This window comes from Arachis stenosperma, chromosome 5 (genome assembly GCF_014773155.1).
Source record: "Arachis stenosperma cultivar V10309 chromosome 5, arast.V10309.gnm1.PFL2, whole genome shotgun sequence".
Taxonomy (NCBI): Eukaryota; Viridiplantae; Streptophyta; class Magnoliopsida; order Fabales; family Fabaceae; genus Arachis; species Arachis stenosperma.
The window spans coordinates 54,118,102-54,139,809 of record NC_080381.1 but is presented as its reverse complement, the minus strand read 5'-3'; the positions used below and the strand labels follow the sequence as shown (position 1 = coordinate 54,139,809).

The following is a 21,708-nucleotide window of genomic DNA, read 5'->3' as shown; positions in this document are numbered from 1 at the left end:
ATTTCTTGCCCGAACTTGTCGAAGGCGAGCTTGAACAGGATATCAGCTAAGCTTCCTTGATCTATCAAGGTTCAGTGGAGGTTTGCATTGGCTAGGATCATTGTTATTACCACAGGGTCGTCGTTCAGATAGCAGACCCTGTGTATCCTCTTTTGTGAAGGAGATGGTGGGTAGGTCGGTCGGTTAGCTATTTCCCCGACTTGATACACTTCTTTGAGATGCCTTTTCTGTGAGGACTTCATCGTTCCTCCCCCTGCGAATCTCCCGTTTATCATGTCGATATAGTGCTCTGGGGTGTGAGGGGGCGTTGTGGCTATCCCTTCTCTTCTTCCCTTTGTCGCTTCCTCAGGTCGTCTAACCTGTCTGCCAGGTACCTGTTCAGCCGACCTTCTCTGGCTAGCTTTTCTATGATGTTTTTTAGGTTGTAGCATCCGTTGGTGGCGTGTCAATAGAGTTTATGGTATTCGCATTATTCGGTCTGACTTCCGATTTTCTTGTGTTTGATCGGACGGGGTGGTGGAATCTTCTCTGTGTGTCATATTTCTCTGTAGACGTCTTTGAGGGAGACCCTGAGGAAAGTGTAGTTGTGGTATTTTTGAGGTTTCTTTGCGCTCGGTTCTTCTTTTCTCTTGGATTCTCGCTCCCTATCCCTAGGCGGGTAGGGTGGGTTGGACTTTGAAGAAGACTCCCTTAGCTGAGAGTTTTCTTCCATGTTGATGTATTATTCTGCCCTTTCCTGTACTTTGTTTAAAGATGATGGATGTCGCTTGGATATGGACTAGCTGAATGGTCCTTCTTTTAGGCCGTTGACTAGGCCCATAATCGCTGCTTCAGTTGGCATGTTCTGGATTTCCAGGCATGCTTTGTTGAATCTTTTCATGTAATCCCGGAGACTTTCCTTGTCTCTTTGTTTTATTCGTAGCAAGCTCGGGACGTGTTTTGTTTTGTCTTTTTTTTTAATGGAAAATCTAGTCAAGAATTTCCTGACCAGGTCATCGAAATTGGTGACTGATCTGCAGGGTAGATCGTCGAACCATTTCATGGCTGCCTTTCTTAAGGTGGTTGGGAAGGCTTTGCAGCGAGTCGCGTCAAAGGCATCGGCCAAATACATCCTGCTTTACTAAGGTGATGGCTCAAGTCGGATATCACATTGTAGAGGTCTATGTCAGGTGACATGAAATTTCTGGGGACTTCAATGTTCCGAGGGTTACCTGAAACTGTGAGGTTGATCTCGGACAAGATCTTATGGCCTATTCGAGACTTCCGTGTCTGACTTGTTGGAGTAGAGAGAGTCGCTGCTCCTCGTTCACGGGAGGGGGGTGGTACCTGCAAGAGACTCCGATGCTTAAGTCAGTATGGGCTTTAGGTAGGTTTTTTTGTAGAATTGGAGTATGAATTATACCTGGGTGCTTCAGTGTATTTATAGTAGTGTTTGATGACCTTCCCTTAAGATAAGTTTGTTACCTTATCTTGTCTTTTGTGGGTGAGATCCTTATCTTTTTGGGTCAGCCACCTTCTAGCGGGCGGTGACTCTTTGTTTTGGGCCTCTTTGGGCCTTTCTTGGGTCTTGTCGTGATTTGTCCGAGCTCTTTGTGAGAGTTTGCTGCAACGGGCCGACCTTTGAAGAGGTTAGTCTTTTGTCTTCACCCAACCTAGACCTTACAGATCGGTCCAGGGTATGAACAGTGCCCTTGCTTGAGCTTTGATCCTTCCCTGAGGTCGTGCTTCTGAGCTTCGACCACTTTCTGGGAAGTTGATGAGCAGATATTTTATACGCTTTTTGGGGGTAATTTCATGTAGATTTTAGAATGTTTTAGTTAGTTTTTAGTATAATTTTGTTAGTTTTTAGGAAAAATTCATATTTATGGACTTTACTATGAGTTTGTGTGTTTTTCTGTAATTTCAGGTATTTTCTGGCTGAAATTGAGGGAGCTGAGCAAAAATCTTATTTAGGCTGAAAAAGGACTGCTGATGCTGTTGGATTCTGACCTCCCTGCACTCAGAATGGATTTTTTGGAGCTACAGAAGTCCAATTGGCGCGGACTCAATTGGGTTGGAAAGTAGACATCCAGGAATTTCTACCAATATATAAAAGTTCATACTTTGCGTAAAGATAGACGACGTAAACTGGCGTTCAACACCAGTTCTATGTTGCAGTTTGGCGTTCCGCGCCAGAAACAGGTTGCAAGTTGGAGTTCAACGCCAAAAACAGGTTACAACCTAGCGTTCAACTCCAAAAATAGCCCAAGAACGTGAGAAGCTTAAGTCTCAGTCCCAGCACACAACAAGTGGGACCCAGAAGTAGATTTCTGCATTATCCATTCTAGTTTACTCATTTTCTGTAAACCTAGGTTACTAGTTTAGTATTTAAACAACTTTTAGAGATTTATTTTGTATCTCATGACATTTTTAGATCTGAATTTTGTACCTTTTGACGGCATGAGTCTCTAAACCCCATTGTTGGGGGTGAGGAGCTCTGCAGCGTCTCGATGAATTAATGCAATTATTTCTGTTTTCCATTCAAACACGCTTGTTCCTATCTAAGATGTTCATTCGCGCTTCACTATGAAGAAGGTGATGATCCGTGACACTCATCACCTTCCTCAATCCATGAATGTGTGCCTGACAACCACCTCCATTCTACATTAGATTGAATGAGTATCTCTTTGATTCCTTAATTAGAATCTTCGTGGTATAAGCTAGAATCCATTGGCAGCATCCTTGAGAATCCGAAAAGTCTAAACCTTGTCTGTGGTATTCCGAGTAGGATTCTGGGATTGGATGACTGTGACGAGCTTAAAACTCGCGAGTGTTGGGCGTAGTGACAGACGCAGAAGGATCAATGGATCTTATTCTGACATGATCGAGAACCGACAGATGATTAGCCGTGCTGTGATTGAGCATTTGGACCATTTTCACTGAGATGATGGGAAGTAGCCATTGACAACGGTGATGCCCTACATACAGCTTGCCATGGAAGGAACCTTGCATTTATGAAAGTGAGAAAGCATTATGTTACAGGAATTCAGAAGACAAAGTATCTCTAAAACTCCAACATATTCTCCATTACTGCGTAACAATTACTCCTTTGACACCCTTTTATTTATCTTTTACAATCGAGGCTAAAGAATCCTATTGGTATCCTGACTAAGATTAATAAGATAACCATAGCTTGCTTCAAGCCAACAATCTCCGTAGGATTCGACCCTTACTCACGTAAGGTATTACTTGGACGACCCAGTGCACTTGCTGGTTAGTTGTGCGAAGCTGTGAGAAATAGTCCATTAATATTGGCATACACAATTTCATGCACCAAGTTTTTGGCGCCGTTGCCAGGGATTGTTTGAGTTTGAACAACTGACGGTGATTCTTGTTACTTAGATTAGGAAAAATTTGTCTTTTTAGTTTAGAGTCACTAGGATTGCATCTTCTATTATTCCTTTTAAAAATTTTTCAAAAATATTATTTTTCTTTATTTGAATTTTCATTTTTTTATGAGTTTAGTGTCATGTTCTAAGTTTGGTGTTAATTGCATGCTTTTCTTTGTCTTTCAATTTTCGAATTGCATGTTCTTTGTTTTTCCTTGATCTTCAAATTGTTCTTGTCAATTTTTCTTATTTGATCTTTGATTTTTCTTGTTCTGTGTGTTTTTGTGTTTTCCTTGTGCTTTTTCAAAATATTAGTTTTCAAAAATATTTTTTTATACAATATTAAAACACGTTACATTTATAGCTCAGTTGGCTAGAGCGTTGGCTTATGTTCTTGGCAATTGGGTATCTTCCTTTTAAAACTTTTTTTTCAAAAATAATTTTTCTTTGATTAAATCTTGTGCCAAACTTTAAGTTTGGTGTTTTCCTGTTAATCTTTCTTTAATTTTTGAAAATTTTATTGTGGTTTTCTAAAAATTTTAAGTTTGGTGTTCTTTCTTTTGTTCTTGTTGTTCTTGTGAGTCTTCAAAGTGTTCTTGAGTCTTCTTTGTGTTTTGATCTTAAATTTTTTAAGATTTGGTGTTTCTTGGTGTTTTTCCTCCAAAATATTCAAAAACAAGGAGCATTAGATCTAAAAATTTTAAGTCTTGGGTCTTTTGTGTGTTTTTCTCTTTCATCATAAAATTCAAAATTAAAAAAAATATATATTTTTTCTAACTATTTTTAAAGCAATTATTTCAAAATTTAAAAAAAAATTTCGGATTTCATTGTTAAAATTTTAAAATTATAGCTTTTTCAAAAATATTCTAACCACTTTCTCTCTCCTCACTTTTTCGAATTTCTTCATAAAATATTTTCAAATTCTTTTTGTTTTTCTTTTTATTTTAGTTTTTATTTTATTTTATTTTATTATTTCGAAACCTCCTCTATAATAATAAAATAAATAAAATAAATTCACATCATCTCCCTTTCTCCATTATGGACTTAAGTGGAAATGAACAGTCCAAAAGGACTCTGGGGTCATATGCTAACCCCACTACTGCTTCATATGGGAGTAGTATTTGTATACCCTCCATTGAAGTTAGTAGTTTTGAGTTGAACCCTCAGCTCATTATCATGGTGCAGCAAAGTTGCCAGTATTCCGGTCTTTCACAGGAAGAACCTACAGAGTTTCTGGCACAGTTTTTACAAATTGCTGACACAGTACATGATAAGAAAGTAGATCAGGATGTCTACAGATTGTTACTGTTTCCATTTGCTGTAAAAGACCAAGCTAAGAGGTGGTTAAATAACCAACCTAAGGACAGCATAAAGACATAGAAACAGCTGTCAGAAAAATTCCTGAATCACTATTTTCCTCCAAAACGGATAACACAGCTAAGGCTGAGCATCCAAGGCTTCAAACAAGGAGATAATGAATCCCTTTATGATGCCTGGGAGAGATATAGAGAGATGCTGAGAAAATGCCCCTTTGAAATGTTTTCAGAGTGGGTGCAGTTAGACATCTTCTATTATGGGCTTACAGAGAAAGCTCAGACTTCTCTAGACCACTCAGCTGGTGGATTTATACACATGAGAAAGACAATAGAAGAAGCTCAAGAGCTTATTGATACAGTTGCCAGAAATCAGCATCTGTACCTAAGCAGTGAACCTTCCATCAACGAAGAGGCTAAAACAGTAACTACTGAACTCAGTCCTGCAGAACAAGCTACTGAATTCAATCAGCAATTAGATTTTCTAACAAAACAGCTAGCCGAATTAAAGGAAATATTGCAAGAAACAAGAATGGCTAATATGAATATGGAAGTGCAGTTGAAGCAAACAGAACAGCAGTTATCAAAACAAATAATAGAAGAATGCCAAACAGTTCAATTAAGAAGTGGAAAAACATTAAATACCCCACTTCAAGGTAGTAGGAAGCCAAGAAATGAACAGACTGCTACCTAAAATCCCTCTGAGGACAGTCAGAGCCCAGAGAGGAATAATTCTGGCGCTTAAACGCCAGATAATGGGTGGAAAGCTGGCGTTGAACGCCCAACCCATACTCAGCCCTAGTGTCCAACGCCAGAAACAAGCAAGGAACTGGCGTTGAACGCCCAAAGGAAGCCCAGTTCTGGCGTTCAGACGCCAAAAACAGATAAGGAGTTGGCGTCTAACGCCACTCCAGCTTCCACCCCTGGTATTCAAACACCAGTGGGGGATCAGACACATATAAGTGCTGATAGCAACTCCTCTAAAAAGGCTTCTCAACCCACGGCTGTAGGCAATAAACCTGCAGCAACTAAGGTTGATGAATACAAAGCCAAAATGTCTTATCCTCAAAAACTCCGTAATTCGGAACAGGATAAGCAATTTGCTCGCTTTGCAGACTATCTCAGGACTCTTGAAATAAAGATTTCGTTTGCAGAAGCACTTGAGCAAATACCCTCTTATGCTAAGTTTATGAAAGAGATCTTAAGCCATAAGAAGGATTGGAGGGAAACTGAAAAAGTTTACCTCACTGAAGAATGCAGTGCAGTCTGATATGCGAAATTGTGATCACTTCTTTTCACAACTCAGATAATCCCCGGTAATGAATCCAAAAACGTGGTGTTCAATACCGTGGCATAAACACAACTTCGCACAACTAACCAGCAAGTGTACTGGGTCGTCCAAGTAATAAACCTTACGCGAGTAAGGGTCGATCCCACAGAGATTGTTGGTATGAAGCAAGCTATGGTCATCTTGTAAATCTTAGTCAGGCAAACTCAAATGGATATGGTGATATACGAATAAAACATAAAGATAAAGATAGAGATACTTATGTAATTCATTGGTGGGAATTTCAGATAAGTGCATGAAGATGCTGTCCCTTCCGTCTCCCTGCTTTCCTACTGTCTTCATCCAATCCTTCTTACTCCTTTCCATGGCAAGCTTAAGCAAGGGTTTCACCGTTGTCAGTGGCTACCTCCCATCCTCTCAGTGGAAATGTTCAACGCACCCTGTCACGGCACGGCTATCCATCTGTCGGTTCTCAATCAGGCCGGAATAGAATCCAGTGATTCTTTTGCGTTTGTCACTAACGCCCCGCCTTCAGGAGTTTGAAGCACGTCACAGTCATTCAATCATTGAATCCTACTCAGAATACCACAGACAAGGTTAGACCTTCCGGATTCTCTTGAATGCCGCCATCAGTTCTAGCCTATACCACGAAGACTCTGATCTCACGGAATGGCTGGCTCGGTTGTCAGGCGAGCACTCGGTTGTCAGGCGATCAACCATGCATCGTGTATCAGGAATCCAAGAGATATTCACCCAATCGAAGGTAGAACGGAGGTGGTTGTCAGTCACACGTTCATAGGTGAGAATGATGATGAGTGTCACGGATCATCACATTCATCAAGTTGAAGAACAAGTGATATCTTAGAACAAGAACAAGCGGAATTGAATAGAAGAACAATAGTAATTGCATTAATACTCGAGGTACAACAGAGCTCCACACCTTAATCTATGGTGTGTAGAAACTCCACCGTTGAAAATACATAAGAACAAGGTCTAGGCATGGCCGAATGGCCAGCCTCCCAAAGAGGGTTCAATCATAAAAACATGATCAAAAGATGAAAATACAGTAGTAAAAGGTCCTATTTATAGGGAACTAGTAGCTTAAGAATTACAAAGATGAGTAAATGACATAAAAATCCACTTCCGGGCCCACTTGGTGTGTGCTTGGGCTGAGCAATGAAGCATTTTCGTGTAGAGACTCTTCTTGGAGTTAAACGCCAGCTTTTGTGCCAGTTTGGGCGTTTAACTCCCACTCTGGTGCCAGTTCCGGCGTTTAACGCTGGGAAATCTGAAGGTGACTTTGAACGCCGATTTGGGCCATCAAATCTTAGGCAAAGTATGAACTATCATATATTGCTGGAAAGCCCAGGATGTCTACTTTCCAACGCCGTTGAGAGCGCGCCAATTGGGCTTCTGTAGCTCCAGAAAATCCACTTCGAGTGCAGGGAGGTCAGAATCCAACAGCATCTGCAGTCCTTTTCAGTCTCTGAATCATATTTTTGCTCAGGTCCCTCAATTTCAGCCAGAAAATACCTGAAATTACAGAAAAACACACAAACTCATAGTAAAGTCCAGAAAAGTGAATTTTAACTAAAAACTAATAAAAATATACTAAAAACTAACAAGATCATACTAAAAACATACTAAAAACAATGCCAAAAAGCGTACAAATTATCCGCTCATCACAACACCAAACTTAAATTGTTGCTTGTCCTCAAGCAACTAAAAATCAAATAGGATAAAAAGAAGAGAATATACAATGAATTCCAAAAACATCTATGAAGATCAGTATTAATTAGATGAGCGGGGCTTTTAGCTTTTTGCTTCTAAATAGTTTTGGCATCTCACTCTATCCTTTGAAATTCAGAATGATTGGCTTCTTTAGGAACTCAGAATCCAGATAGTGTCATTGATTCTCCTAGTTAGGTATGATGATTCTTGAACATAGCTACTTATTGAGTCTTGGCTGTGGCCCAAAGCACTCTGTCTTCCAGTATTACCACCGGATACATACATGCCACAGACACATAATTGGGTGAACCTTTTCAGATTGTGACTCAGCTTTGCTAGAGTCCCCAACTAGAGGTGTCCAGGGTTCTTAAGCACACTCTTATTGCCTTGGATCACAACTTCATTTCTCTTTTTTTCTTTTTCTCTCTCTTTTTTTTTGTTTTTTTTATTCACTGCTTTTTCTTGCTTCAAGAATCATTTTTATGATTTTTCAGATCCTCAGTAACATGTCTCCTTTTTCATCATTCTTTCAAGAGCCAACCAATCATGAACCATAAATTCAAAAGACATATGCACTGTTTAAGCATACATTCAGAAAACAAAAGTATTGCCACCACATCAAAATAATCAAACTGTTATAAAATTCAAAATTCATGCAATTCTTTCTTTTTCAATTAAGAACATTTTTTATTCAAGAGAGGTGATGGATTCATAGGACATTCATAACTTTAAGGCATAGACACTAAGACACTAATGATCACAAGACACAAACATAGATAAACATTAAGCATAATTTTCGAAAAATAGAAAATAAAGAACAAGGAGATTAAAGAACGGGTCCACCTTAGTGATGGCGGCTTGTTCTTCCTTTTGAAGGTCTTATGGAGTGCTTGAGCTCCTCAATGTCTCTTCCTTGTCTTTGTTGCTCCTCTCTCATGATTCTTTGATCTTCTCTAATTTCATGGAGGAGGATGGAATGTTCTTGGTGCTCCACCCTTAGTTGTCCCATGTTGGAACTCAATTCTCCTAGGGAGGTGTTAATTTGCTCCCAATAGTCTTGTGGAGGAAAGTGCATCCCTTAAGGCATTTCAGGGATCTCATGATGAGAGGGGTCTCTTGTTTGCTCCATCCTTTTCTTAGTGATGGGCTTGTCCTCATCAATGAGGATGTCTCCTTCTATGTCAACTCCTACTGAATAACAGAGGTGACAAATGAGATGAGGAAAGGCTAACCTTGCCAAGGTAGAGGACTTGTCCGCCACCTTATAGAGTTCTTGGGCTATAACCTCATGAACTTCTACTTCTTCTCCAATCATGATGCTATGAATCATGATGGCCCGGTCTAGAGTAACTTCGGACCGGTTGCTAGTGGGAATGAATGAGCGTTGGATAAACTCCAACCATCCTCTAGCCACGGGCTTGAGGTCATGCCTTCTTAATTGAACCGGCTTCCCTCTTGAATCTTTCTTCCATTGGGCGCCCTCTTCACAAATGTCAGTGAGGACTTGGTCCAACCTTTGATCAAAGTTGACCCTTTTAGTGTAAGGATGTTCATCTCCTTGCATCCTAGGCAAGTTGAATGCCAACCTTACATTTTCCGGACTAAAATCCAAGTATTTCCCCCGAACCATAGTAAGCCAATTCTTTGGATCCGGGTTCACACTTTGATCATGGTTCTTGGTGATCCATGTATTGGCATAGAACTCTTGAACCATTAAGATTCCGACTTGTTGAATGGGGTTGGTAAGAACTTCCCAACCTCTTCTTCGGATCTCATGTCGGATTTCCGGATATTCACTCTTTTTGAGTGAATAAGGGACCTCGGGGATCACCTTCTTCAAGGCCACAACTTCATAGAAGTGGTCTTGATGCACCCTTGAGATGAATCTCTCCATCTCCCATGACTCGGAGGTGGAAGCTTTTGCCTTCCCTTTCCTCTTTCTAGAGGTTTCTCCGGCCTTGGATGCCATAAATGGTTATGGAAAAACAAAAAGCAATGCTTTTACCACACCAAACTTAAAAGGTTTGCTCGTCCTCGAGAAAAAGAAGAAAGAAGAGAGTAGAAGAAGAAGAAAAGAGGAAGAAGGGAATGGCTTTGTGTTCGGCCAAAAAGGGGAAGAAGTGGTGTTTAGGTTGTGGGAAAATGAGGGATGGAAGAAGGGTTTATATAGGGGAGGGGGGGCTCATGGTTCGGTAATGTTTGGGTGGGTTTGGGAGGGAAAGTGGTTTGAATTTGAATGGTGGGGTAGGTGGGGTTTTATGAAGGATGGATGTGAGTGGTGAAGAGAAAGATGGGATTTGATAGGTGAAGGGTTTTTGGGGAAGAGGTATTGAGGTGATTGGTGAATGGGTGAAGAAGAAAGAGGGTGGTGGGGTTGGTGGGGATCCTGTGGGGTCCACAGATCCTGAGGTGTCAAGGAAAAGTCATCCCTGCACCAAATGGCATGCAAAAATGCGTTTTGAGCCAATTCTGGCGTTAAACGCCGGGCTGGTGCCCATTTCTGGCGTTTAACGCCAGGTTCTTGCCCTTTCCTGGCGTTTAACGCCAGTCTAGTGCCCCTTTCTGGCGTTAAACGCCCAGAATGGTGCCAGACTGGGCGTTAAACGCCCATCTGCTAGCCTTACTGGCGTTTAAACGCCAGTAGGTTCTTCCTCCAGGGTGTGCTGTTTTTCTTCCTGTTTTTCATTCTATTTTTGCTTTCTCAATTGATTTTGTGACTTCTCATGATCATCAACCTACAGAAAACATAAAATAACAAAGGAAAATAGATAAAATATGACATTGGGTTGCCTCCCAACGAGCGCTTCTTTAGTGTCAGTAGCTTGACAGAGGGCTCTCATGGAGCCTCACAAATGCTCAGAGCAATGTTGGAACCTCCCAACACCAAACTTAGAGTTTGAATGTGGGGGTTCAACACCAAACTTAGAGTTTGGTTGTGGCCTCCCAACACCAAACTTAGAGTTTGACTGTGGGGGCTCTGTTTGACTCTGATTTGGGAGAAGCTCTTCATGCTTCCTCTCCATGGTGACAGAGGGATATCCTTGAGCCTTAAACACAAAGGATGCTTCATTCATTTGAATGATCAGTTCACCTCCATCAACATCAATCACAGCCTTTGCTGTGGCTAGGAAGGGTCTGCCAAGGATGATAGATTCATCCATGCACTTCCCAGTCTCTAGGACTATGAAATCAGCAGGGATGTAATGGTCTTCAATCTTCACCAAAACATCCTCTACAAGTCCATAAGCTTGTTTTCTTGAATTGTCTGCCATCTCTAGTGAGATTCTTGCAGCTTGCACCTCAAAGATCCCTAGCTTCTCCATTACAGAGAGAGGCATGAGGTTTACACTTGACCCTAAGTCACACAGAGCCTTCTTGAAGGTCATGGTGCCTATGGTACAAGGTATGGAGAACTTTCCAGGGTCCTGCCTCTTTTGAGGTAATTTCTGCCTAGACAAGTCATCCAATTCTTTGGTGAGCAAAGGGGGTTCATTCTCCCAAGTCTCATTTCCAAATAACTTGTCATTTAGCTTCATGATTGCTCCAAGGTATTTAGCAACTTGCTCTTCAGTGACATACTCATCCTCTTCAGAGGAAGAATACTCATCAGAGCTCATGAATGGCAGAAGTAAATCAAATGGAATCTCTATGGTCTCAATTTGAGCCTCAGATTCCCATGGTTCCTCATTAGGGAACTCATTGGAGGTCAGTGCACGCCTATTGAGGTCTTCCTCAGTGGCGTTCACTTCCTCTCCTTCCTCTCCAAATTCGGCCATGTTGATGGCCTTGCACTCTCCTTTTGGATTTTCTTCTGTATTGCTTGGGAGAGTACTAGAAGGGAGTTCAGTAACTTTCTTGCTCAGCTGTCCCACTTGTGCCTCCAAATTCCTAATGGAGGACCTTGTTTCAGTCATAAAACTTTGAGTGGTTTTGATTAGATCAGAGACCATGGTTGCTAAGTCAGAGTGGTTCTGCTTAGAATTCTCTGTCTGTTGCTGAGAAGATGATGGAAAAGGCTTGCTATTGCTAAACCTGTTTCTTCCACCATTATTGTTGTTGAAACCTTGTTGAGGTCTCTGTTGATCCTTCCATGAGAAATTTGGATGATTTCTCCATGAAGAATTATAGGTGTTTCCATAGGGTTCTCCTAGGTAATTCACCTCTTCCATTGAAGGGTTCTCAGGATCATAAGCTTCTTCTTCAGATGAAGCATCCTTAGTACTGCTTGGTGTATTTTGCATTCCAGACAGACTTTGAGAAATCAAATTGACTTGTTGAGTCAATATCTTGTTCTGAGCCAGAATGGCATTCAGAGTATCAATCTCAAGAACTCCTTTCTTCTGATTTGTCCCATTGTTCACAGGATTCCTTTCAGAAGTGTACATGAATTGGTTATTTGCAACCATTTCAATTAGTTCTTGAGCTTCTGTAGGCGTCTTCTTCAGATGAAGAGATCCTCTAGCAGAGCTATCCAAAGACATCTTGGATAGTTCAGAGAGACCATCATAGAAAATACCTATGATGCTCCATTCAGAAAGCATGTCAGAAGGACATTTTATGATCAATTGTTTGTATCTTTCCCAAGCTTCATAGAGGGATTCTCCATCCTTCTGTCTGAAGGTTTGGACTTCCACTCTAAGCTTACTCAATTTTTGAGGTGGAAAGAACTTTGCCAAGAAGGCATTGACTAGCTTTTCCCATGAGCCCAGGCTTTCTTTAGGTTGTGAGTCCAACTATGTCCTAGCTCTGTCTCTTACAGCAAAAGGGAATAGCATAAGTCTGTAGACCTCAGGGTCAACCCCATTAGTCTTGACAGTGTCACAGATTTGCAAGAATTCAGCTAAGAACTGATGTGGATCTTCCAATGGAAGTCCATGGAACTTGCAATTCTGTTGCATTAGAGAAACTAATTGAGGCTTAAGCTCAAAGTTGTTTGCTTCTCCCATAGAAGTCGAGAGTAGGTGCAGTAAAGTCACCCAGCACCTTCCTTGCATTGTTTGCATTGTTGTGTTTTCGGCTGCCATGTCTTCTTCTTTGAAGATTTCTGTTAGGTCCTCTACAGAGAGTTGTGCCTTAGCTTCTCATAGCTTTCGCTTCAAGGTCCTTTCAGGTTCAGGGTCAGCTTCAACAAGAATGCTTTTGTCTTTGTTCCTGCTCATATGAAAGAGAAGAGAACAAGAAAATGTGGAATCCTCTATGTCACAGTATAGAGAATCCTTGAGGTGTCAGAGAAGAAGAAAATTAGAACGAAGAGGTAGAAGAATTCGAACTTAATCAGATAGAGTTCGAATTGTGTATTGAGAAGGAGTGGTACTCCATAAATAGAAGGATGTGAGAAGAGAGGAAGAAATTTTCGAAAATTAAGTGAAAGATTTTGAAAACATTTTGAAAAACTTTAATTTATTTTCGAAAACCAGCAGTGGGAAAGAAATCAAGTGATTTTTGAAAAAGATTTTAAAAAAAATATGATTGAAAACTATTTTTGAAAAAGATGTGATTAAAAAGATATGTTTGAAAAATTATGCTTTTAAAAAGATATGATTGAAAAGATATGATTTGAAAATGATTTAAAAAGATTTGATTTTAAAAATTAATGACTTGCCTAACAAGAAAAGATATGATTCAAACATTAAACCTTTCTCAACAGAAAAGGCAACATACTTGAATTGTTCAATCAAATCATTAATTGTTAGCAAGTATCTTTGAAAAAAGAAAGAAATTGATTTTGAAAAAGATTTGATTGAAAAGATATGATTTGAAAAAGATTTGATTTTGAAAAACTTTGAAAACTTGAAAAAAATCTGAATTAAAAACAGAATCTTCCCTCTTGTGCCATCCTGGCGTTAAACACCCAGAATGGTGCACATTCTGGCGTTTAACGCCCAATGCACTACCTTTTTGGGCGTTAAACGCCCAACCAGGCACCCTGGCTGGCGTTTAAATGCCAGTCTGCCTTCTTCACTGGGCATTTTGAACGCCCAGCTTTTTCTGTGTAATTCCTCTGCTACATGTTCTGAATCTTCAGTTCCCTGTACTATTGACTTGAAAATAGAACCAAGATCAAATAAACAATGCATGCAAGACACCAAACTTAAAATTAGACACTAGACTCAACAAAAAAAACATAAAATATTTTTGGTTTTTATGATTTTGAAAATTTTTTTTTTGGATTTTTCGAAAATTATATGGAAATAGAAAATAAAGGTTTCAGAATCCTTAATTTGGATTCCAGGAATCATTGCAATGCTAGTCTAAGACTCCGGTCCAGGAATTAGACATGGCTTCACAGCCAGCCAAGCTTTCAAAGAAAGCTTCGGTCCAAAACACTAGACATGGCCAATGGCCAGCCAAGCCTTAGCAGATCATTGCTCCAATAGCAAGATTGATAGAAATCAACAAGCTCTTGTGATGATCAGTTGAAACCTCGGTCCAATAAGATTAGACATGGCTTCACAGCCAGCCAGACTTCAACGGATCATCATGAAACTCTAGAACTCATTCTTAAGAATTTTGAAAAATACCTAATCTAAGCAACAAGATGAACCGCCAGATGTCCATACACGAAACAATCCCCGGCAACGGCGCCAAAAAACTTGATATGTGGTGTGCAAAATTGTGATCACTACTTTTCACAACTCAAATAATCCCTAGTAATGGCCCCAAGAACTTGGTGCTCAATACCATGGCATAAACACAACTTTGCACAACTAACCAGCAAGTGCACTGGGTCGTCCAAGTAATAAACCTTACGCGAGTAAGGGTCGATCCCACGGAGATTGTTGGTATGAAGCAAGCTATGGTCACCTTGTAAATCTTAGTCAGGCAGACTCAAATGGGTATAGTGATATACGAATAAAGCATAAAGATAAAGATAGAGGTACTTATGTAATTCATTGGTAGGAACTTCAGATAAGCGTATGAAGATGCCTTCCCTTCCGTCTCTCTGCTTTCCTACTGTCTTCATCCAATCCTTCTTACTCCTTTCCATGGCAAGCTTATGCAAGGGTTTCACCGTTGTCAGTGGCTACCTCCCATCCTCTCAGTGAAAACGTTCCTATGCTCTGTCACAGCATATGGCTAATCAGCTGTCGGTTCTCGGTCAGGCCGGAATAGAATCCAGTGATTCTTTTGCGTCTGTCACTAACGCCCCGCCTGCTAGGAGTTTGAAGCACGTCACAGTCATTCAATCATTGAATCCTACTCAGAATACCACAGACAAGGTTAGACCTTCCAGATTCTCTTGAATGCCGCCATCAGTTCTCGCCTATACCACGAAGACTCTGATCTCACGGAATGGCTGGCTCGTTTGTCAGGCGAGCACTCGGTTGTCAGGCGATCAACCATGCATCGTGTATCAGGAATCCAAGAGATAAACACTAGAGCCTTGTTTGCTTGTAGAACAGAAGTGGTTGTCAGTCACTTTATTCATAGGTGAAAATGATGATGAGTGTCACGGATCATCACATTCATCAAGTTGAAGAACAAGTGATATCTTGGACAAAGAACAAGCGGAATTGAATAGAAGAACAATAGTAATTACATTAATACTCGAGGTACAGCAGAGCTCCACACCTTAATCTATGGTGTGTAGAAACTCCACCGTTGAAAATACATAAGAACAAGGTCTAGGCATGGCCGAATGGCCAGCCTCCCGAAGTGAGTTCAATCATAAAAACATGATCAAAAGCTCTCCCTAATACAATAGTAAAAGGTCCTATATATAGAGAACTAGTAGCCTAGGGTGTACAGAGATGAGTAAATGACATAAAAATCTACTTCCGGGCCCACTTGGTGTGTGCTTGGGCTGAGCAATGAAGCAATTTCGTGTAGAGACTCTTCTTGGAGTTAAACGCCAGCTTTTATGCCAGTTTGGGCGTTTAACTCCCATTTTGGTGCCAGTTCCGGCGTTTAACGCTGGAATTCCTGAGGGTGACTTTGAACGCCGGTTTGGGCCATCAAATCTTGGGCAAAGTATGGACTATCATATATTTCTGGAAAGCCCAGGATGTCTACTTTCCAACGCCGTTGAGAACGCGCCAATTGGGCTTCTGTAGCTCCAGAAAATCCACTTCGAGTGCAGAGAGGTCAGAATCCAACAGCATCTGCAGTCCTTTTCAGTCTCTGAATCAGATTTTTGCTCAGGTCCCTCAATTTCAGCCAGAAAATACCTGAAATCACAGAAAAACACACAAAATCATAGTAAAGTCCAGAAAAGTGAATTTTAACTAAAAACTAATAAAAATATACTAAAAACTCAACTAAAACTACTAAAAACATACTAAAAACAATGCCAAAAAGGGTACAAATTATCCGCTCATCACAACACCAAACTTAAATTGTTGCTTGTCCCCAAGCAACTGAAGATCAAATGAGATAAAAAGAAGAGAATATGCAATGAACTCTAAAAACATCTATGAAGATCAGTATTAATTAGATGAGCGGGGCTTTTAGCTTTTTTGCCTCTGAACAGTTTTGGCATCTCACTCTATCCTTTGAAATTCAGAATGATTGGCTTCTTTAGGAACTCAGAATCCAGATAGTGTTATTGATTCTCCTAGTTAAGTATGATGATTCTTGAACACAGCTACTTTATGAGTCTTGGCCGTGGCCCAAAGCACTCTGTCTTCCAGTATTACCACCGGATACATACATGCCACAGACACATAATTGGGTGAACCTTTTCAGATTGTGACTCAGCTTTGCTAGAGTCCCCAATTAGAGGTGTCCAGGGTTCTTAAGCACACTCTTTTTGCCTTGGATCACAACTTTATTCTTTTTTTTCTTTCTTTTTCTATTTCTTCTTTTTCTTTTTTTTTCGGTTTTTTTTTTCGTATTCACTGCTTTTTCTTGCTTCAAGAATCATTTTTAATGATTTTTCAGATCCTCAGTAACATGTCTCCTTTTTCATTATTCTTTCAAGAGCCAACATTCATGAACCACAAATTCAAAAGACATATGCACTGTTTAAGCATACATTCAGAAGACAAAGGTAATGCCACCACATCAAAATAATTAAACTGCTATAAAATTCAAAATTCATGCAATTCTTTTTCTTTTTCAATTTAAGAACATTTGTTTATTTAAGAAAGGTGATGGATTCATAGGAAATTCATAACTTTAAGGCATAGACACTAAGACACTAATGATCACAAGACACAAACATGGACAAACATAAGCATTAATTTTCGAAAAACAGGAAGATTAAAGAACGGGTCCACCTTAGTGATGGCGGCTCTTTCTTCCTCTTGAAGATCCTATGGAGTGCTTGAGCTCCTCAATGTCTCTTCCTTGTCTTTGTTGCTCCTCTCTCATGATTCTTTGATCTTCTCTAATTTCATGGAGGATGATGGAGTGTTCTTGGTGCTCCACCCTTAGTTGTCCCATGTTGGAACTCAGTTCTCCTAGGGAGGTGTTCAGTTGCTCCCAATAGTTTTGTGGAGGAAAGTGCATCCCTTGGGGTATCTCAGGGATCTCATGATGAGAGGGGTCTCTTGTGTGCTCCATCTTTTTCTTAGTGATGGGTTTATCCTCATCAATGGGGATGTCTCCCTCTATGTCAACTCCAACTGAATAACAGAGGTGACAAATGAGATGAGGAAAGGCTAACCTTGCTAAGGTAGAAGACTTGTCCGCCACCTTATAGAGTTCTTGGGCTATAACCTCATGAACTTCCACTTCTTCTCCAATCATGATGCTATGAATCATGATGGCCCGGTCTAGAGTAACTTCGGACCGGTTGCTAGTGGGAATGACTGAGCGTTGGATAAACTCCAACCATCCTCTAGCCACGGGCTTGAGGTCATGCCTTCTCAATTGAACCGGCTTGCCTCTTGAATCTCTCTTCCATTGTGCGCCCTCTTCACATATGACTGTGAGGACTTGGTCTAACCTTTGATCAAAGTTGACCCTTCTAGTGTAAGGGTGTTCATCTCCTTGCATCATGGGCAAATTGAATGCCAACCTTACACTTTCCGGACTAAAATCCAAGTATTTCCCCCCGAACCATAGTAAGATAATTCTTTGGGTCCGGGTTCACACTTTGATCATGGTTCTTGGTGATCCATGCATTGGCATAGAACTCTTGAACCATTAAGATTCCGACTTGTTGAATGGGGTTGGTAAGAATTTCCCAACCTCTTCTTCGGATCTCATGTCGGATTTCTGGATATTCACCCTTTTTGAGTGAAAAAGGGACCTCGGGGATCACCTTCTTCAAGGCCACAACTTCATAGAAGTGGTCTTGATGCACCCTTGAGATGAATCTTTCCATCTCCCATGACTCGGAGGTGGAAGCTTTTTGCCTTCCCTTTCCTCTTTCTAGAGGTTTCTCCGGCCTTGGATACCATAAATGGTTATGGAAAAACGAAAAAGCAACGCTTTTACCACACCAAACTTAAAAGGTTTGCTCGTCCTCGAGCAAAAGAAGAAAGAAGAGAGTAGAAGAAGAAGAAATGAGGAAGAAGGGAATGGCTTTTGTGTTCGGCCAAAGAGGGGGAGAAGTGGTGTTTAGGTTGTGTGAAAATGAAGGGGTGAAGAAGGGTTTATATAGGAGAGGGGGGGTCATGGTTCGGTCAAGTGAGGGTGGGTTTGAAAGTGGTTTGAATTTGAATGGTGAGGTAGGTGGGATTTTATGGAGGATGGATGTGAGTGGTGAAGAGAAAGATGGGATTTGATAGGTGAAGGGTTTTTGGGGAAGAGGAGTTGAGGTGATTGGTGAATGGGTGAAGAAGAGAGAGAGAGTGGTGGGGTTGGTGGGGATCCTGTGGGGTCCACAAATCCTGTGGTGTCAAGGAAAAGTCATCCCTGCACCAAATGGCATTCAAAATCACGTTTTGAGCCATTTCTGGCGTTAAACGCCGGGCTGGTGCCCATTCCTGGCGTTTAACGCCAGTCTGGTGCCCCTTTCTGGCGTTAAACGCCCAGAATGGTGCCAGACTGGGCGTTAAACGCCCAATTGCTAGCCTCACTGGCGTTTAAACGCCAGTGGGTTCTTCCTCCAGGGTGTGCTATTTTTCTTCCTGTTTTTCATTCTGTTTTTGCTTTTTCAATTGATTTTGTGTCTCCTTATGATCATCAACCTACAAAAAACATAAAATAACAAAGAGAACTAGATAACATATAACATTGGGTTGCCTTCCAACAAGCGCTTCTTTAATGTTAGTAGCTTGACAGATGGCTCTCATGGAGCCTCACATTTTCTCAGAGCAATGTTGGAACCTCCCAACACCAAACATAGAGTTTGAATGTGGGGGTTCAACACCAAACTTAGAGTTTGGTTGTGGCCTCCCAACACCAAACTTAGAGTTTGACTGTGGGGGCTCTTTTTGACTCTGATTTGAGAGAAGCTCTTCAAGCTTCCTCTCCATGGTGACAGAGGGATATCCTTGAGCCTTAAACACAAAGGATTCTTCATTCACTTGAATGATCAGTTCGCCTCTATCAACATCAATCACAGCCTTTGCTGTGGCTAGGAAGGGTCTGCCAAGGATGATGGTTTCATCCATGCACTTCCCAGTCTCTAGGACTATGAAATCAGCAGGGATGTAATGGTTTTCAATCTTCACCAAAACATCCTCTACAAGTCCATGAGCTTGTTTTCTTGAGTTGTCTGCCATCTCTAATGAGATTCTTGCAGCTTGCACCTCAAAGATCCCTAGCTTCTCCATTACAGAGAGAGGCATGAGGTTTACACTTGACCTTAAGTCACACAGAGCCTTCTTGAAGGTCATGTTGCCTATGGTACAAGGTATTGAAAACTTCCCAGGATCTTGTCTCTTTTGAGGTAATTTCTGCCTAGACAAGTCATCCAGTTCTTTGGTGAGCAAAGGAGGTTCATTCTCCCAAGTCTCATTTCCAAATAACTTGTCATTTAGCTTCATGATTGCTCCAAGGTATTTAGCAACTTGCTCTTCAGTGACATACTCATCCTCTTCAGAGGAAGAATACTCATCAGAGCTCATGAAAGGCAGAAGTAAGTCCAATGGAATCTCTATGGTCTCATTTTGAGCCTCAGATTCCCATGGTTCCTCATTGGGGAACTCAATGGAGGTCAGTGCACGCCCATTGAGGTCTTCCTCAGTGGCGTTCACTGCCTCTCCTTCCTCTCCAAATTCGGCCATGTTGATGGCCTTGCACTCTCCTTTTGGATTTTCTTCTGTGTTGCTTGGGAGAGTACTAGGAGGGAGTTCAGTAACTTTCTTGCTCAGCTGTCCCACTTGTGCCTCCAAATTCCTAATGGAGGACCTTGTTTCAGTCATGAAACTTTGAGTGGTTTTAATTAGATCAGAGACCATAGTTGCTAAGTCAGAGGGGTTCTGCTTAGAATTCTCTGTCTATTGCTGAGAAGATGATGAAAAAGGCTTGCCATCGCTAAACCTGTTTCTTCCACCATTATTGTTGTTGAAACCTTGTTGAGGTTTCTCTTGGTTTTTCCATGAGAAATTTGGGTGATTTCTCCATGATGAATTATAGGTGTTTCCATAGGGTTCTCCTAAGTAATTCACCTCTTCCATTGAAGGGTTCTCAGGATCATAAGCTTCCTCTTCAGATGAAGCATCCTTAGTACTGCTTGGTGCATTTTGCATTCCAGACAGACTTTGAGAAATCAAATTGACTTGTTGAGTCAATATCTTGTTCTGAGCCAAAATGGCATTCAGAGTATCAATCTCAAGAACTCCTTTCTTCTGATTAGTCCCATTGTTCACAGGATTCCTTTCAGAAGTGTACATGAATTGGTTATTTGCAACCATTTCAATCAGCTCTTGAGCTTCTGTAGGCGTCTTCTTCAAATGAAGAGATCCTCCAGCAGAGCTATCCAAAGACATCTTGGATAGTTCAGAGAGACCATCATAGAAAATACCTATGATGCTCCATTCAGAAAGCATGTCAGAAGGACATTTTCTGATCAATTGTTTGTATCTTTCCCAAGCTTCATAGAGGGATTCTCCATCCTTCTGTCTGAAGGTTTAGACTTCCACTCTAAGCTTACTCAATTTTTGAGGTGGAAAGAACTTTGCCAAGAAGGCATTGACTTGCTTTTCCCATGAGTCCAGGCTTTCTTTAGGTTGTGAGTCCAACCATGTCCTAGCTCTGTCTCTTACAGCAAAAGGGAATAGCATAAGTCTGTAGACCTCAGGGTCTACCCCATTAGTCTTGACAGTGTCACAGATTTGCAAGAATTCAGCTAAAAACTGATGAGGATCTTCCAATGGAAGTCCATGAAACTTGCAATTCTGTTGCATTAGAGAAACTAATTGAGGCTTAAGCTCAAAGTTGTTTGCTCCAATGGCAGGGATAGAGATGCTTCTCCCATAGAAGTCGGGAGTAGGTGCAGTAAAGTCACCCAGCACCTTCCTTGCATTGTTTGCATTGTTGTTGTTTTCGGCTGCCATGGGTTCTTCTTCTTTGAAGATTTCTGTTAGGTCCTCTACAGAGAGTTGTGCCTTAGCTTCTCTTAGCTTTCGCTTCAAGGTCCTTTCAGGTTCAGGGTCAGCTTCAACAAGAATGCCTTTGTCTCTGCTCATGCTCATATGAAAGAGAAGAGAACAAGAAAATGTGGAATCCTCTATGTCACAGTATAGAGATTCCTTGAGGTGTCAGAAGAACAGAAAAATAGAAGAAAGAGGTAGAAGAATTCGAACTTAATCAGAGAGAGTTCGAATTGTGCATTGAGAAGGAGTGGTACTCCATAAATAGAAGGATGTGGGAAGAGGGGAAGAGAATTTTCGAAAATTAAGTTAAAGAAATTGAAAACATTTTGAAAAACACTAATTAATTTTCGAAAATAAGAGTGGGAAAGAAATCAAGTGATTTTTGAAAAAGATTTTGAAATTAGAAGTCAAAAAGATTTGATTGAAAGCTATTTTGAAAAAGATGAGGTTAAGAAGATATGATTGATTTTAAAAATATGTGATTGAGAAAATATGATTTGAAAACATTTTTAAAAAAAGATTTGATTTTAAAAATTAATGACTTGCCTAACAAGAAAAGATATGATTCAAACATTAAA

The 21,708-nt window shown here is 40.7% G+C and overlaps 2 non-coding genes across 2 annotated transcripts; both read left to right on the top strand.

Annotated features, from left to right (window-relative positions):
* Positions 1-12,235: 12,235 nt before the first annotated feature.
* On the top strand, positions 12,236-12,343 carry LOC130984781 (small nucleolar RNA R71). The gene has a single exon (XR_009088691.1). It is a non-coding gene; the product is annotated as a small nucleolar RNA R71 (small nucleolar RNA).
* Positions 12,344-20,578: 8,235 nt separating this feature from the next.
* Positions 20,579-20,686, top strand: LOC130984178 (small nucleolar RNA R71). The gene has a single exon (XR_009088128.1). It is a non-coding gene; the product is annotated as a small nucleolar RNA R71 (small nucleolar RNA).
* The last annotated feature ends 1,022 nt before the right edge of the window (positions 20,687-21,708 follow it).